At 52.6% G+C, this 13,639-nt stretch overlaps 28 non-coding genes across 28 annotated transcripts; 22 read left to right on the top strand and 6 right to left on the bottom strand.

The window, feature by feature from the left end:
• Positions 1–1,102: 1,102 nt before the first annotated feature.
• Trnag-ucc (transfer RNA glycine (anticodon UCC)) lies at positions 1,103–1,174 on the bottom strand. The gene has a single exon. It is a non-coding gene; the product is annotated as a tRNA-Gly (tRNA).
• Positions 1,175–1,989: 815 nt separating this feature from the next.
• On the top strand, positions 1,990–2,062 carry Trnam-cau (transfer RNA methionine (anticodon CAU)). Its single transcript has one exon. It is a non-coding gene; the product is annotated as a tRNA-Met (tRNA).
• Positions 2,063–2,384: 322 nt separating this feature from the next.
• Positions 2,385–2,456, top strand: Trnae-uuc (transfer RNA glutamic acid (anticodon UUC)). The gene has a single exon. It is a non-coding gene; the product is annotated as a tRNA-Glu (tRNA).
• Positions 2,457–2,752: 296 nt separating this feature from the next.
• On the top strand, positions 2,753–2,825 carry Trnak-uuu (transfer RNA lysine (anticodon UUU)). The gene has a single exon. It is a non-coding gene; the product is annotated as a tRNA-Lys (tRNA).
• Positions 2,826–2,964: 139 nt separating this feature from the next.
• On the top strand, positions 2,965–3,046 carry Trnas-aga (transfer RNA serine (anticodon AGA)). The gene has a single exon. It is a non-coding gene; the product is annotated as a tRNA-Ser (tRNA).
• A 276-nt stretch (positions 3,047–3,322) lies between these two features.
• On the bottom strand, positions 3,323–3,394 carry Trnag-ucc (transfer RNA glycine (anticodon UCC)). Its single transcript has one exon. It is a non-coding gene; the product is annotated as a tRNA-Gly (tRNA).
• Positions 3,395–4,209: 815 nt separating this feature from the next.
• Positions 4,210–4,282, top strand: Trnam-cau (transfer RNA methionine (anticodon CAU)). The gene has a single exon. It is a non-coding gene; the product is annotated as a tRNA-Met (tRNA).
• A 322-nt stretch (positions 4,283–4,604) lies between these two features.
• Trnae-uuc (transfer RNA glutamic acid (anticodon UUC)) lies at positions 4,605–4,676 on the top strand. Its single transcript has one exon. It is a non-coding gene; the product is annotated as a tRNA-Glu (tRNA).
• Positions 4,677–4,972: 296 nt separating this feature from the next.
• Positions 4,973–5,045, top strand: Trnak-uuu (transfer RNA lysine (anticodon UUU)). The gene has a single exon. It is a non-coding gene; the product is annotated as a tRNA-Lys (tRNA).
• A 139-nt stretch (positions 5,046–5,184) lies between these two features.
• On the top strand, positions 5,185–5,266 carry Trnas-aga (transfer RNA serine (anticodon AGA)). Its single transcript has one exon. It is a non-coding gene; the product is annotated as a tRNA-Ser (tRNA).
• Positions 5,267–5,542: 276 nt separating this feature from the next.
• Trnag-ucc (transfer RNA glycine (anticodon UCC)) lies at positions 5,543–5,614 on the bottom strand. The gene has a single exon. It is a non-coding gene; the product is annotated as a tRNA-Gly (tRNA).
• Positions 5,615–6,429: 815 nt separating this feature from the next.
• Trnam-cau (transfer RNA methionine (anticodon CAU)) lies at positions 6,430–6,502 on the top strand. The gene has a single exon. It is a non-coding gene; the product is annotated as a tRNA-Met (tRNA).
• Positions 6,503–6,824: 322 nt separating this feature from the next.
• On the top strand, positions 6,825–6,896 carry Trnae-uuc (transfer RNA glutamic acid (anticodon UUC)). The gene has a single exon. It is a non-coding gene; the product is annotated as a tRNA-Glu (tRNA).
• A 296-nt stretch (positions 6,897–7,192) lies between these two features.
• Trnak-uuu (transfer RNA lysine (anticodon UUU)) lies at positions 7,193–7,265 on the top strand. Its single transcript has one exon. It is a non-coding gene; the product is annotated as a tRNA-Lys (tRNA).
• A 139-nt stretch (positions 7,266–7,404) lies between these two features.
• On the top strand, positions 7,405–7,486 carry Trnas-aga (transfer RNA serine (anticodon AGA)). Its single transcript has one exon. It is a non-coding gene; the product is annotated as a tRNA-Ser (tRNA).
• Positions 7,487–7,762: 276 nt separating this feature from the next.
• Trnag-ucc (transfer RNA glycine (anticodon UCC)) lies at positions 7,763–7,834 on the bottom strand. The gene has a single exon. It is a non-coding gene; the product is annotated as a tRNA-Gly (tRNA).
• Positions 7,835–8,649: 815 nt separating this feature from the next.
• Positions 8,650–8,722, top strand: Trnam-cau (transfer RNA methionine (anticodon CAU)). Its single transcript has one exon. It is a non-coding gene; the product is annotated as a tRNA-Met (tRNA).
• A 322-nt stretch (positions 8,723–9,044) lies between these two features.
• Trnae-uuc (transfer RNA glutamic acid (anticodon UUC)) lies at positions 9,045–9,116 on the top strand. Its single transcript has one exon. It is a non-coding gene; the product is annotated as a tRNA-Glu (tRNA).
• Positions 9,117–9,412: 296 nt separating this feature from the next.
• Positions 9,413–9,485, top strand: Trnak-uuu (transfer RNA lysine (anticodon UUU)). Its single transcript has one exon. It is a non-coding gene; the product is annotated as a tRNA-Lys (tRNA).
• Positions 9,486–9,624: 139 nt separating this feature from the next.
• Positions 9,625–9,706, top strand: Trnas-aga (transfer RNA serine (anticodon AGA)). Its single transcript has one exon. It is a non-coding gene; the product is annotated as a tRNA-Ser (tRNA).
• A 276-nt stretch (positions 9,707–9,982) lies between these two features.
• Trnag-ucc (transfer RNA glycine (anticodon UCC)) lies at positions 9,983–10,054 on the bottom strand. Its single transcript has one exon. It is a non-coding gene; the product is annotated as a tRNA-Gly (tRNA).
• An 815-nt stretch (positions 10,055–10,869) lies between these two features.
• On the top strand, positions 10,870–10,942 carry Trnam-cau (transfer RNA methionine (anticodon CAU)). Its single transcript has one exon. It is a non-coding gene; the product is annotated as a tRNA-Met (tRNA).
• Positions 10,943–11,264: 322 nt separating this feature from the next.
• On the top strand, positions 11,265–11,336 carry Trnae-uuc (transfer RNA glutamic acid (anticodon UUC)). Its single transcript has one exon. It is a non-coding gene; the product is annotated as a tRNA-Glu (tRNA).
• Positions 11,337–11,632: 296 nt separating this feature from the next.
• Positions 11,633–11,705, top strand: Trnak-uuu (transfer RNA lysine (anticodon UUU)). Its single transcript has one exon. It is a non-coding gene; the product is annotated as a tRNA-Lys (tRNA).
• A 139-nt stretch (positions 11,706–11,844) lies between these two features.
• Positions 11,845–11,926, top strand: Trnas-aga (transfer RNA serine (anticodon AGA)). The gene has a single exon. It is a non-coding gene; the product is annotated as a tRNA-Ser (tRNA).
• A 276-nt stretch (positions 11,927–12,202) lies between these two features.
• Positions 12,203–12,274, bottom strand: Trnag-ucc (transfer RNA glycine (anticodon UCC)). The gene has a single exon. It is a non-coding gene; the product is annotated as a tRNA-Gly (tRNA).
• An 815-nt stretch (positions 12,275–13,089) lies between these two features.
• Trnam-cau (transfer RNA methionine (anticodon CAU)) lies at positions 13,090–13,162 on the top strand. Its single transcript has one exon. It is a non-coding gene; the product is annotated as a tRNA-Met (tRNA).
• Positions 13,163–13,484: 322 nt separating this feature from the next.
• Positions 13,485–13,556, top strand: Trnae-uuc (transfer RNA glutamic acid (anticodon UUC)). The gene has a single exon. It is a non-coding gene; the product is annotated as a tRNA-Glu (tRNA).
• The last annotated feature ends 83 nt before the right edge of the window (positions 13,557–13,639 follow it).

Genomic DNA, 13,639 nt, shown 5'->3' on the forward strand with positions numbered 1-13,639 from the left:
CGAATCGTGGGCTTTTACCTCCGTGCCCCGCCAACGACGGTAACCCCGGATTTCCTGTTGTTGCCCCAGGCATTTCACTACCCTCTTGCTAAGCACCATACCCTAATCTGGTTTCGAGGACAGGCTTTAGAATATCTCTTTCAGAGTGGTCCGCATACAGTCCTTGACTTCTGGTACAAAGTTGTGACCGCGCATAGCACCCTCACCCGAAAACCATCTTACCGACAAACTTTTGCCGGTTATCTCCGCAGCGTCTTCCTTGACCCCCCTCAAAGTTGGGGTGTACCATGCCTACCTGTCACATGATGCAACACCCTTATCCGCGTTCTCATGCATCGACCAAAAACAAACACCATTTAAAAAAAAAAAAAAAAAAAAAAAAAAAAAAAAAAAAACAAGGAAGAAGACAGAATATGTTATATTTTGTTGTATTTAATGCTTTTCTTTTTTAATATTTTTTTTGTTTAACTAACAGTCATTTGTATATTTTTAAATGGTACCTTGAAGAACTCTTGCAAGTGAATATATATATACTTTTATTTGTTCAATACAAATTTTTAAACAAAAACAAAAAAAAAAAAAGGAAACCAGGATATGTTCTATTTTGTTGTATTTCATGTTATTCTAATAATTTGTTTACCTAACACTCATTTGTATATGTTTAACTGGTACCTTGAAGAACTTTTGCTATGTGTATATATATATGTACTCTCCGTTTGTTCAATAAAAAAAAAAAAAAAAAAAAAAAAAAAAAAAAAGTGGTTAAGGCGTCTGACTAGAAATCAGATTCCCTGTGGGAGCGTAGGTTCGAGTCCTACCGACTGCGTCGGTTTTTTTATTTTTTGTTTCAGAAGAGAGAGCAGAAAATTTCGCAGTTTGCCTGTCGTTTTGGTACCTCGCTACACCTCACCTCTCACAGTCGTTTATAGCGCCTGTCCTTTTGATAAGGGCGAATTCCAAGCGTCAGCTTTCGCGTCAGCCGAGCAAAGTCGGGGCAAGTCGGGACATACTACAGGATGGCCTGCGTGGAGCGACGACGGAAAGAAAACGTTAATTCAACAGCACGTGGCTCACATACTCATACGCATAGATTTGCGCCCGTTGCGGTGGCCGGGAATCGAACGCGGCTCAACTGCTCGGAAGGCAACTATGCTCACCATTACACTACCACCGCACAGCCGCTGCTCGCAACGCCGCGCTGTGTCGGCTTCCCGCCCGCCGGCAGTGGCCCACGGTGATAGTAGCTGTAGACGCTTTACGAGGTAGGAGGGTGCATTCGGGCAGCGCCTCCACGCACGCTGCGTCTTTGGGCAAGGCTCGTCGCCGCGGCCGCAACGTTACTCACACAATAGTGACGAGCGGTCGCTTTGAGGCAGTGTAGTGGGGGACTCCGCGTGTGTAGCACTTTTTTCGGTTGTATCCGACGTCGCTGGGTGGCAATCCCACTTTCCCTGCAGACAGCTGCTCGGGAATATGCTCGGGAAGCACGGACGTCATCGGACGTCCGCCCCCAACAAATGCAACTAACAAAATGAGAACAACAACTAAAAAAGTGGTAGGTTGTTCGACTACCACGCGGGCGGCCCGGCTTCGATTCCCGGCCGATGCATCGTTTTGCTGTTCTCGCTATAGTGCTGCCGCGCCGATTGCTCGCTTGAGGTGCGCCAGCCTCAGGAATGTATAGCAGGATTCGCTGTGAGAAGAACCAAACATGCAGCACGCAAGAGACCCTACTTGGACGGCCGCGTGCTGTTACTGAACTCCAGCGTCGGCCTGGCCCTACAGGCCGCTGTGTTCAGGTGCCGCAAGGGCGATGTACTGTAACCTCAGGCAGTGCTGCTTTCCGTCGTTAAAAAAGCTGCGGCAGCAGTTTACTCTAGCAAGTCGGGAAAGCACGCGTAGCGACACAACAGATTCCTGAGAAAGCGCAAACTGTCTATCTCTAATATGTGAGACTTACCAAGATTCCTGGGATGATGGTTGCAACGAGCCTCGGTAGCGCAGTAGGTAGCGCGTAAGTCTCATAATCTTAAGGTCGTGAGTTCGATCCTCACCCGGGGCATTTAATTTGCTGTACATCACGGCTGAATTAACGGCGTTGCTATTGCTAGCGAACGAACTTAATTGTCGTTTGTTATCCACAAGGAGTCCACGCCTCAGCGTCACAATGTTTACTTCCAATTATGGCAAGGTACAACTTTGATCATTCTCCTCCCCTGTTATGAGTGAAATATGATGCAAACAGCAATGAATAGACAGTTTCGAGCTGTGCGCCATGCCAGTCTGCACGCGCAAAAATGCTCGCAAACAGAGAACAACACTGAGTCCGGATTGAGCACGAAATGCGAGAAGAGAGGGAGTAAATCTCACGTTTCTCGAGCAAATCCGGTGTGGTCTAGTGGCTAGGATACCTGGCTTTCACCCAGGAGGCCCGGGTTCGATTCCCGGTACCGGAAGGGAAGTTTTTGCGCACACGACCCTCCATCTTTTGGCCTTCCAACCTTCGTTTGTCGCCCACCTTCCGGAGCTTCAACCGAACGTAATCGGGGGAAGCAGGCACAGGATGCAATTACTGTCAGCACCGGGATAAAGGGAGAAGAGGCACTGGTCCGCTGTTGGGGTGCTACCAGCGTCAGTGGGAAGTCGGTGAAGTCGCCAGTTGCGCCAGAAGCCAGCAATTACCGTAGTACGCCTACACACGCGTTCCAGTTATTCACATTGCTTGCAGTCGCTCCATGCACAACAAGCGTGAGCCCGGATAGCTCAGTCGGTAGAGCATTAGGCTTTTAACCTAAGTGTCCAGGGTTCGAATCCCTGTTCGGGCGAAGATTTTAACGCTTCCGTAATGGCTCGTCTCGTAGCGCTGGTAGCCCTGCCGTAATCAGTGCACCGAGTTCGTTTCCTGTCAACATTCTGCGCAGACCGGTTGCATTTTTCACGATTCGAGGGAAGCTTTAGCTACGAGCAGTCGTGGCCGAGTGGTTAAGGCGTCTGACTAGAAATCAGATTCCCTCTGGGAGCGTAGGTTCGAGTCCCACCAACTGCGTCGGTTTTTTTATTTTTTGTTTCAGAAGAGAGAGCAGAAAATTTCGCAGTTTGCCTGTCGTTTTGGTACCTCGCTACACCTCACCTCTCACAGTCGTTTATAGCGCCTGTCCTTTTGATAAGGGCGAATTCCAAGCGTCAGCTTTCGCGTCAGCCGAGCAAAGTCGGGACAAGTCGGGACATACTACAGGATGGCCTGCGTGGAGCGACGACGGAAAGAAAACGTTAATTCAACAGCACGTGGCTCACATACTCATACGCATAGATTTGCGCCCGTTGCGGTGGCCGGGAATCGAACGCGGCTCAACTGCTCGGAAGGCAACTATGCTCACCATTACACTACCACCGCACAGCCGCTGCTCGCAACGCCGCGCTGTGTCGGCTTCCCGCCCGCCGGCAGTGGCCCACGGTGATAGTAGCTGTAGACGCTTTACGAGGTAGGAGGGTGCATTCGGGCAGCGCCTCCACGCACGCTGCGTCTTTGGGCAAGGCTCGTCGCCGCGGCCGCAACGTTACTCACACAATAGTGACGAGCGGTCGCTTTGAGGCAGTGTAGTGGGGGACTCCGCGTGTGTAGCACTTTTTTCGGTTGTATCCGACGTCGCTGGGTGGCAATCCCACTTTCCCTGCAGACAGCTGCTCGGGAATATGCTCGGGAAGCACGGACGTCATCGGACGTCCGCCCCCAACAAATGCAACTAACAAAATGAGAACAACAACTAAAAAAGTGGTAGGTTGTTCGACTACCACGCGGGCGGCCCGGCTTCGATTCCCGGCCGATGCATCGTTTTGCTGTTCTCGCTATAGTGCTGCCGCGCCGATTGCTCGCTTGAGGTGCGCCAGCCTCAGGAATGTATAGCAGGATTCGCTGTGAGAAGAACCAAACATGCAGCACGCAAGAGACCCTACTTGGACGGCCGCGTGCTGTTACTGAACTCCAGCGTCGGCCTGGCCCTACAGGCCGCTGTGTTCAGGTGCCGCAAGGGCGATGTACTGTAACCTCAGGCAGTGCTGCTTTCCGTCGTTAAAAAAGCTGCGGCAGCAGTTTACTCTAGCAAGTCGGGAAAGCACGCGTAGCGACACAACAGATTCCTGAGAAAGCGCAAACTGTCTATCTCTAATATGTGAGACTTACCAAGATTCCTGGGATGATGGTTGCAACGAGCCTCGGTAGCGCAGTAGGTAGCGCGTAAGTCTCATAATCTTAAGGTCGTGAGTTCGATCCTCACCCGGGGCATTTAATTTGCTGTACATCACGGCTGAATTAACGGCGTTGCTATTGCTAGCGAACGAACTTAATTGTCGTTTGTTATCCACAAGGAGTCCACGCCTCAGCGTCACAATGTTTACTTCCAATTATGGCAAGGTACAACTTTGATCATTCTCCTCCCCTGTTATGAGTGAAATATGATGCAAACAGCAATGAATAGACAGTTTCGAGCTGTGCGCCATGCCAGTCTGCACGCGCAAAAATGCTCGCAAACAGAGAACAACACTGAGTCCGGATTGAGCACGAAATGCGAGAAGAGAGGGAGTAAATCTCACGTTTCTCGAGCAAATCCGGTGTGGTCTAGTGGCTAGGATACCTGGCTTTCACCCAGGAGGCCCGGGTTCGATTCCCGGTACCGGAAGGGAAGTTTTTGCGCACACGACCCTCCATCTTTTGGCCTTCCAACCTTCGTTTGTCGCCCTCCTTCCGGAGCTTCAACCGAACGTAATCGGGGGAAGCAGGCACAGGATGCAATTACTGTCAGCACCGGGATAAAGGGAGAAGAGGCACTGGTCCGCTGTTGGGGTGCTACCAGCGTCAGTGGGAAGTCGGTGAAGTCGCCAGTTGCGCCAGAAGCCAGCAATTACCGTAGTACGCCTACACACGCGTTCCAGTTATTCACATTGCTTGCAGTCGCTCCATGCACAACAAGCGTGAGCCCGGATAGCTCAGTCGGTAGAGCATTAGGCTTTTAACCTAAGTGTCCAGGGTTCGAATCCCTGTTCGGGCGAAGATTTTAACGCTTCCGTAATGGCTCGTCTCGTAGCGCTGGTAGCCCTGCCGTAATCAGTGCACCGAGTTCGTTTCCTGTCAACATTCTGCGCAGACCGGTTGCATTTTTCACGATTCGAGGGAAGCTTTAGCTACGAGCAGTCGTGGCCGAGTGGTTAAGGCGTCTGACTAGAAATCAGATTCCCTCTGGGAGCGTAGGTTCGAGTCCTACCGACTGCGTCGGTTTTTTTATTTTTTGTTTCAGAAGAGAGAGCAGAAAATTTCGCAGTTTGCCTGTCGTTTTGGTACCTCGCTACACCTCACCTCTCACAGTCGTTTATAGCGCCTGTCCTTTTGATAAGGGCGAAATCCAAGCGTCAGCTTTCGCGTCAGCCGAGCAAAGTCGGGACAAGTCGGGACATACTACAGGATGGCCTGCGTGGAGCGACGACGGAAAGAAAACGTTAATTCAACAGCACGTGGCTCACATACTCATACGCATAGATTTGCGCCCGTTGCGGTGGCCGGGAATCGAACGCGGCTCAACTGCTCGGAAGGCAACTATGCTCACCATTACACTACCACCGCACAGCCGCTGCTCGCAACGCCGCGCTGTGTCGGCTTCCCGCCCGCCGGCAGTGGCCCACGGTGATAGTAGCTGTAGACGCTTTACGAGGTAGGAGGGTGCATTCGGGCAGCACCTCCACGCACGCTGCGTCTTTGGGCAAGGCTCGTCGCCGCGGCCGCAACGTTACTCACACAATAGTGACGAGCGGTCGCTTTGAGGCAGTGTAGTGGGGGACTCCGCGTGTGTAGCACTTTTTTCGGTTGTATCCGACGTCGCTGGGTGGCAATCCCACTTTCCCTGCAGACAGCTGCTCGGGAATATGCTCGGGAAGCACGGACGTCATCGGACGTCCGCCCCCAACAAATGCAACTAACAAAATGAGAACAACAACTAAAAAAGTGGTAGGTTGTTCGACTACCACGCGGGCGGCCCGGCTTCGATTCCCGGCCGATGCATCGTTTTGCTGTTCTCGCTATAGTGCTGCCGCGCCGATTGCTCGCTTGAGGTGCGCCAGCCTCAGGAATGTATAGCAGGATTCGCTGTGAGAAGAACCAAACATGCAGCACGCAAGAGACCCTACTTGGACGGCCGCGTGCTGTTACTGAACTCCAGCGTCGGCCTGGCCCTACAGGCCGCTGTGTTCAGGTGCCGCAAGGGCGATGTACTGTAACCTCAGGCAGTGCTGCTTTCCGTCGTTAAAAAAGCTGCGGCAGCAGTTTACTCTAGCAAGTCGGGAAAGCACGCGTAGCGACACAACAGATTCCTGAGAAAGCGCAAACTGTCTATCTCTAATATGTGAGACTTACCAAGATTCCTGGGATGATGGTTGCAACGAGCCTCGGTAGCGCAGTAGGTAGCGCGTAAGTCTCATAATCTTAAGGTCGTGAGTTCGATCCTCACCCGGGGCATTTAATTTGCTGTACATCACGGCTGAATTAACGGCGTTGCTATTGCTAGCGAACGAACTTAATTGTCGTTTGTTATCCACAAGGAGTCCACGCCTCAGCGTCACAATGTTTACTTCCAATTATGGCAAGGTACAACTTTGATCATTCTCCTCCCCTGTTATGAGTGAAATATGATGCAAACAGCAATGAATAGACAGTTTCGAGCTGTGCGCCATGCCAGTCTGCACGCGCAAAAATGCTCGCAAACAGAGAACAACACTGAGTCCGGATTGAGCACGAAATGCGAGAAGAGAGGGAGTAAATCTCACGTTTCTCGAGCAAATCCGGTGTGGTCTAGTGGCTAGGATACCTGGCTTTCACCCAGGAGGCCCGGGTTCGATTCCCGGTACCGGAAGGGAAGTTTTTGCGCACACGACCCTCCATCTTTTGGCCTTCCAACCTTCGTTTGTCGCCCTCCTTCCGGAGCTTCAACCGAACGTAATCGGGGGAAGCAGGCACAGGATGCAATTACTGTCAGCACCGGGATAAAGGGAGAAGAGGCACTGGTCCGCTGTTGGGGTGCTACCAGCGTCAGTGGGAAGTCGGTGAAGTCGCCAGTTGCGCCAGAAGCCAGCAATTACCGTAGTACGCCTACACACGCGTTCCAGTTATTCACATTGCTTGCAGTCGCTCCATGCACAACAAGCGTGAGCCCGGATAGCTCAGTCGGTAGAGCATTAGGCTTTTAACCTAAGTGTCCAGGGTTCGAATCCCTGTTCGGGCGAAGATTTTAACGCTTCCGTAATGGCTCGTCTCGTAGCGCTGGTAGCCCTGCCGTAATCAGTGCACCGAGTTCGTTTCCTGTCAACATTCTGCGCAGACCGGTTGCATTTTTCACGATTCGAGGGAAGCTTTAGCTACGAGCAGTCGTGGCCGAGTGGTTAAGGCGTCTGACTAGAAATCAGATTCCCTGTGGGAGCGTAGGTTCGAGTCCTACCGACTGCGTCGGTTTTTTTATTTTTTGTTTCAGAAGAGAGAGCAGAAAATTTCGCAGTTTGCCTGTCGTTTTGGTACCTCGCTACACCTCACCTCTCACAGTCGTTTATAGCGCCTGTCCTTTTGATAAGGGCGAAATCCAAGCGTCAGCTTTCGCGTCAGCCGAGCAAAGTCGGGACAAGTCGGGACATACTACAGGATGGCCTGCGTGGAGCGACGACGGAAAGAAAACGTTAATTCAACAGCACGTGGCTCACATACTCATACGCATAGATTTGCGCCCGTTGCGGTGGCCGGGAATCGAACGCGGCTCAACTGCTCGGAAGGCAACTATGCTCACCATTACACTACCACCGCACAGCCGCTGCTCGCAACGCCGCGCTGTGTCGGCTTCCCGCTCGCCGGCAGTGGCCCACGGTGATAGTAGCTGTAGACGCTTTACGAGGTAGGAGGGTGCATTCGGGCAGCGCCTCCACGCACGCTGCGTCTTTGGGCAAGGCTCGTCGCCGCGGCCGCAACGTTACTCACACAATAGTGACGAGCGGTCGCTTTGAGGCAGTGTAGTGGGGGACTCCGCGTGTGTAGCACTTTTTTCGGTTGTATCCGACGTCGCTGGGTGGCAATCCCACTTTCCCTGCAGACAGCTGCTCGGGAATATGCTCGGGAAGCACGGACGTCATCGGACGTCCGCCCCCAACAAATGCAACTAACAAAATGAGAACAACAACTAAAAAAGTGGTAGGTTGTTCGACTACCACGCGGGCGGCCCGGCTTCGATTCCCGGCCGATGCATCGTTTTGCTGTTCTCGCTATAGTGCTGCCGCGCCGATTGCTCGCTTGAGGTGCGCCAGCCTCAGGAATGTATAGCAGGATTCGCTGTGAGAAGAACCAAACATGCAGCACGCAAGAGACCCTACTTGGACGGCCGCGTGCTGTTACTGAACTCCAGCGTCGGCCTGGCCCTACAGGCCGCTGTGTTCAGGTGCCGCAAGGGCGATGTACTGTAACCTCAGGCAGTGCTGCTTTCCGTCGTTAAAAAAGCTGCGGCAGCAGTTTACTCTAGCAAGTCGGGAAAGCACGCGTAGCGACACAACAGATTCCTGAGAAAGCGCAAACTGTCTATCTCTAATATGTGAGACTTACCAAGATTCCTGGGATGATGGTTGCAACGAGCCTCGGTAGCGCAGTAGGTAGCGCGTAAGTCTCATAATCTTAAGGTCGTGAGTTCGATCCTCACCCGGGGCATTTAATTTGCTGTACATCACGGCTGAATTAACGGCGTTGCTATTGCTAGCGAACGAACTTAATTGTCGTTTGTTATCCACAAGGAGTCCACGCCTCAGCGTCACAATGTTTACTTCCAATTATGGCAAGGTACAACTTTGATCATTCTCCTCCCCTGTTATGAGTGAAATATGATGCAAACAGCAATGAATAGACAGTTTCGAGCTGTGCGCCATGCCAGTCTGCACGCGCAAAAATGCTCGCAAACAGAGAACAACACTGAGTCCGGATTGAGCACGAAATGCGAGAAGAGAGGGAGTAAATCTCACGTTTCTCGAGCAAATCCGGTGTGGTCTAGTGGCTAGGATACCTGGCTTTCACCCAGGAGGCCCGGGTTCGATTCCCGGTACCGGAAGGGAAGTTTTTGCGCACACGACCCTCCATCTTTTGGCCTTCCAACCTTCGTTTGTCGCCCTCCTTCCGGAGCTTCAACCGAACGTAATCGGGGGAAGCAGGCACAGGATGCAATTACTGTCAGCACCGGGATAAAGGGAGAAGAGGCACTGGTCCGCTGTTGGGGTGCTACCAGCGTCAGTGGGAAGTCGGTGAAGTCGCCAGTTGCGCCAGAAGCCAGCAATTACCGTAGTACGCCTACACACGCGTTCCAGTTATTCACATTGCTTGCAGTCGCTCCATGCACAACAAGCGTGAGCCCGGATAGCTCAGTCGGTAGAGCATTAGGCTTTTAACCTAAGTGTCCAGGGTTCGAATCCCTGTTCGGGCGAAGATTTTAACGCTTCCGTAATGGCTCGTCTCGTAGCGCTGGTAGCCCTGCCGTAATCAGTGCACCGAGTTCGTTTCCTGTCAACATTCTGCGCAGACCGGTTGCATTTTTCACGATTCGAGGGAAGCTTTAGCTACGAGCAGTCGTGGCCGAGTGGTTAAGGCGTCTGACTAGAAATCAGATTCCCTCTGGGAGCGTAGGTTCGAGTCCTACCGACTGCGTCGGTTTTTTTATTTTTTGTTTCAGAAGAGAGAGCAGAAAATTTCGCAGTTTGCCTGTCGTTTTGGTACCTCGCTACACCTCACCTCTCACAGTCGTTTATAGCGCCTGTCCTTTTGATAAGGGCGAAATCCAAGCGTCAGCTTTCGCGTCAGCCGAGCAAAGTCGGGACAAGTCGGGACATACTACAGGATGGCCTGCGTGGAGCGACGACGGAAAGAAAACGTTAATTCAACAGCACGTGGCTCACATACTCATACGCATAGATTTGCGCCCGTTGCGGTGGCCGGGAATCGAACGCGGCTCAACTGCTCGGAAGGCAACTATGCTCACCATTACACTACCACCGCACAGCCGCTGCTCGCAACGCCGCGCTGTGTCGGCTTCCCGCCCGCCGGCAGTGGCCCACGGTGATAGTAGCTGTAGACGCTTTACGAGGTAGGAGGGTGCATTCGGGCAGCACCTCCACGCACGCTGCGTCTTTGGGCAAGGCTCGTCGCCGCGGCCGCAACGTTACTCACACAATAGTGACGAGCGGTCGCTTTGAGGCAGTGTAGTGGGGGACTCCGCGTGTGTAGCACTTTTTTCGGTTGTATCCGACGTCGCTGGGTGGCAATCCCACTTTCCCTGCAGACAGCTGCTCGGGAATATGCTCGGGAAGCACGGACGTCATCGGACGTCCGCCCCCAACAAATGCAACTAACAAAATGAGAACAACAACTAAAAAAGTGGTAGGTTGTTCGACTACCACGCGGGCGGCCCGGCTTCGATTCCCGGCCGATGCATCGTTTTGCTGTTCTCGCTATAGTGCTGCCGCGCCGATTGCTCGCTTGAGGTGCGCCAGCCTCAGGAATGTATAGCAGGATTCGCTGTGAGAAGAACCAAACATGCAGCACGCAAGAGACCCTACTTGGACGGCCGCGTGCTGTTACTGAACTCCAGCGTCGGCCTGGCCCTACAGGCCGCTGTGTTCAGGTGCCGCAAGGGCGATGTACTGTAACCTCAGGCAGTGCTGCTTTCCGTCGTTAAAAAAGCTGCGGCAGCAGTTTACTCTAGCAAGTCGGGAAAGCACGCGTAGCGACACAACAGATTCCTGAGAAAGCGCAAACTGTCTATCTCTAATATGTGAGACTTACCAAGATTCCTGGGATGATGGTTGCAACGAGCCTCGGTAGCGCAGTAGGTAGCGCGTAAGTCTCATAATCTTAAGGTCGTGAGTTCGATCCTCACCCGGGGCATTTAATTTGCTGTACATCACGGCTGAATTAACGGCGTTGCTATTGCTAGCGAACGAACTTAATTGTCGTTTGTTATCCACAAGGAGTCCACGCCTCAGCGTCACAATGTTTACTTCCAATTATGGCAAGGTACAACTTTGATCATTCTCCTCCCCTGTTATGAGTGAAATATGATGCAAACAGCAATGAATAGACAGTTTCGAGCTGTGCGCCATGCCAGTCTGCACGCGCAAAAATGCTCGCAAACAGAGAACAACACTGAGTCCGGATTGAGCACGAAATGCGAGAAGAGAGGGAGTAAATCTCACGTTTCTCGAGCAAATCCGGTGTGGTCTAGTGGCTAGGATACCTGGCTTTCACCCAGGAGGCCCGGGTTCGATTCCCGGTACCGGAAGGGAAGTTTTTGCGCACACGACCCTCCATCTTTTGGCCTTCCAACCTTCGTTTGTCGCCCTCCTTCCGGAGCTTCAACCGAACGTAATCGGGGGAAGCAGGCACAGGATGCAATTACTGTCAGCACCGGGATAAAGGGAGAAGAGGCACTGGTCCGCTGTTGGGGTGCTACCAGCGTCAGTGGGAAGTCGGTGAAGTCGCCAGTTGCGCCAGAAGCCAGCAATTACCGTAGTACGCCTACACACGCGTTCCAGTTATTCACATTGCTTGCAGTCGCTCCATGCACAACAAGCGTGAGCCCGGATAGCTCAGTCGGTAGAGCATTAGGCTTTTAACCTAAGTGTCCAGGGTTCGAATCCCTGTTCGGGCGAAGATTTTAACGCTTCCGTAATGGCTCGTCTCGTAGCGCTGGTAGCCCTGCCGTAATCAGTGCACCGAGTTCGTTTCCTGTCAACATTCTGCGCAGACCGGTTGCATTTTTCACGATTCGAGGGAAGCTTTAGCTACGAGCAGTCGTGGCCGAGTGGTTAAGGCGTCTGACTAGAAATCAGATTCCCTCTGGGAGCGTAGGTTCGAGTCCTACCGACTGCGTCGGTTTTTTTATTTTTTGTTTCAGAAGAGAGAGCAGAAAATTTCGCAGTTTGCCTGTCGTTTTGGTACCTCGCTACACCTCACCTCTCACAGTCGTTTATAGCGCCTGTCCTTTTGATAAGGGCGAAATCCAAGCGTCAGCTTTCGCGTCAGCCGAGCAAAGTCGGGACAAGTCGGGACATACTACAGGATGGCCTGCGTGGAGCGACGACGGAAAGAAAACGTTAATTCAACAGCACGTGGCTCACATACTCATACGCATAGATTTGCGCCCGTTGCGGTGGCCGGGAATCGAACGCGGCTCAACTGCTCGGAAGGCAACTATGCTCACCATTACACTACCACCGCACAGCCGCTGCTCGCAACGCCGCGCTGTGTCGGCTTCCCGCCCGCCGGCAGTGGCCCACGGTGATAGTAGCTGTAGACGCTTTACGAGGTAGGAGGGTGCATTCGGGCAGCGCCTCCACGCACGCTGCGTCTTTGGGCAAGGCTCGTCGCCGCGGCCGCAACGTTACTCACACAATAGTGACGAGCGGTCGCTTTGAGGCAGTGTAGTGGGGGACTCCGCGTGTGTAGCACTTTTTTCGGTTGTATCCGACGTCGCTGGGTGGCAATCCCACTTTCCCTGCAGACAGCTGCTCGGGAATATGCTCGGGAAGCACGGACGTCATCGGACGTCCGCCCCCAACAAATGCAACTAACAAAATGAGAACAACAACTAAAAAAGTGGTAGGTTGTTCGACTACCACGCGGGCGGCCCGGCTTCGATTCCCGGCCGATGCATCGTTTTGCTGTTCTCGCTATAGTGCTGCCGCGCCGATTGCTCGCTTGAGGTGCGCCAGCCTCAGGAATGTATAGCAGGATTCGCTGTGAGAAGAACCAAACATGCAGCACGCAAGAGACCCTACTTGGACGGCCGCGTGCTGTTACTGAACTCCAGCGTCGGCCTGGCCCTACAGGCCGCTGTGTTCAGGTGCCGCAAGGGCGATGTACTGTAACCTCAGGCAGTGCTGCTTTCCGTCGTTAAAAAAGCTGCGGCAGCAGTTTACTCTAGCAAGTCGGGAAAGCACGCGTAGCGACACAACAGATTCCTGAGAAAGCGCAAACTGTCTATCTCTAATATGTGAGACTTACCAAGATTCCTGGGATGATGGTTGCAACGAGCCTCGGTAGCGCAGTAGGTAGCGCGTAAGTCTCATAATCTTAAGGTCGTGAGTTCGATCCTCACCCGGGGCATTTAATTTGCTGTACATCACGGCTGAATTAACGGCGTTGCTATTGCTAGCGAACGAACTTAATTGTCGTTTGTTATCCACAAGGAGTCCACGCCTCAGCGTCACAATGTTTACTTCCAATTATGGCAAGGTACAACTTTGATCATTCTCCTCCCCTGTTATGAGTGAAATATGATGCAAACAGCAATGAATAGACAGTTTCGAGCTGTGCGCCATGCCAGTCTGCACGCGCAAAAATGCTCGCAAACAGAGAACAACACTGAGTCCGGATTGAGCACGAAATGCGAGAAGAGAGGGAGTAAATCTCACGTTTCTCGAGCAAATCCGGTGTGGTCTAGTGGCTAGGATACCTGGCTTTCACCCAGGAGGCCCGGGTTCGATTCCCGGTACCGGAAGGGAAGTTTTTGCGCACACGACCCTCCATCTTTTGGCCTTCCAACCTTCGTTTGTCGCCCTCCTTCCGGAGCTTCAACCGAAC

The sequence above is a fragment of the Schistocerca cancellata genome, unplaced genomic scaffold, assembly GCF_023864275.1.
Source record: "Schistocerca cancellata isolate TAMUIC-IGC-003103 unplaced genomic scaffold, iqSchCanc2.1 HiC_scaffold_411, whole genome shotgun sequence".
NCBI lineage: Eukaryota > Metazoa > Arthropoda > Insecta > Orthoptera > Acrididae > Schistocerca > Schistocerca cancellata.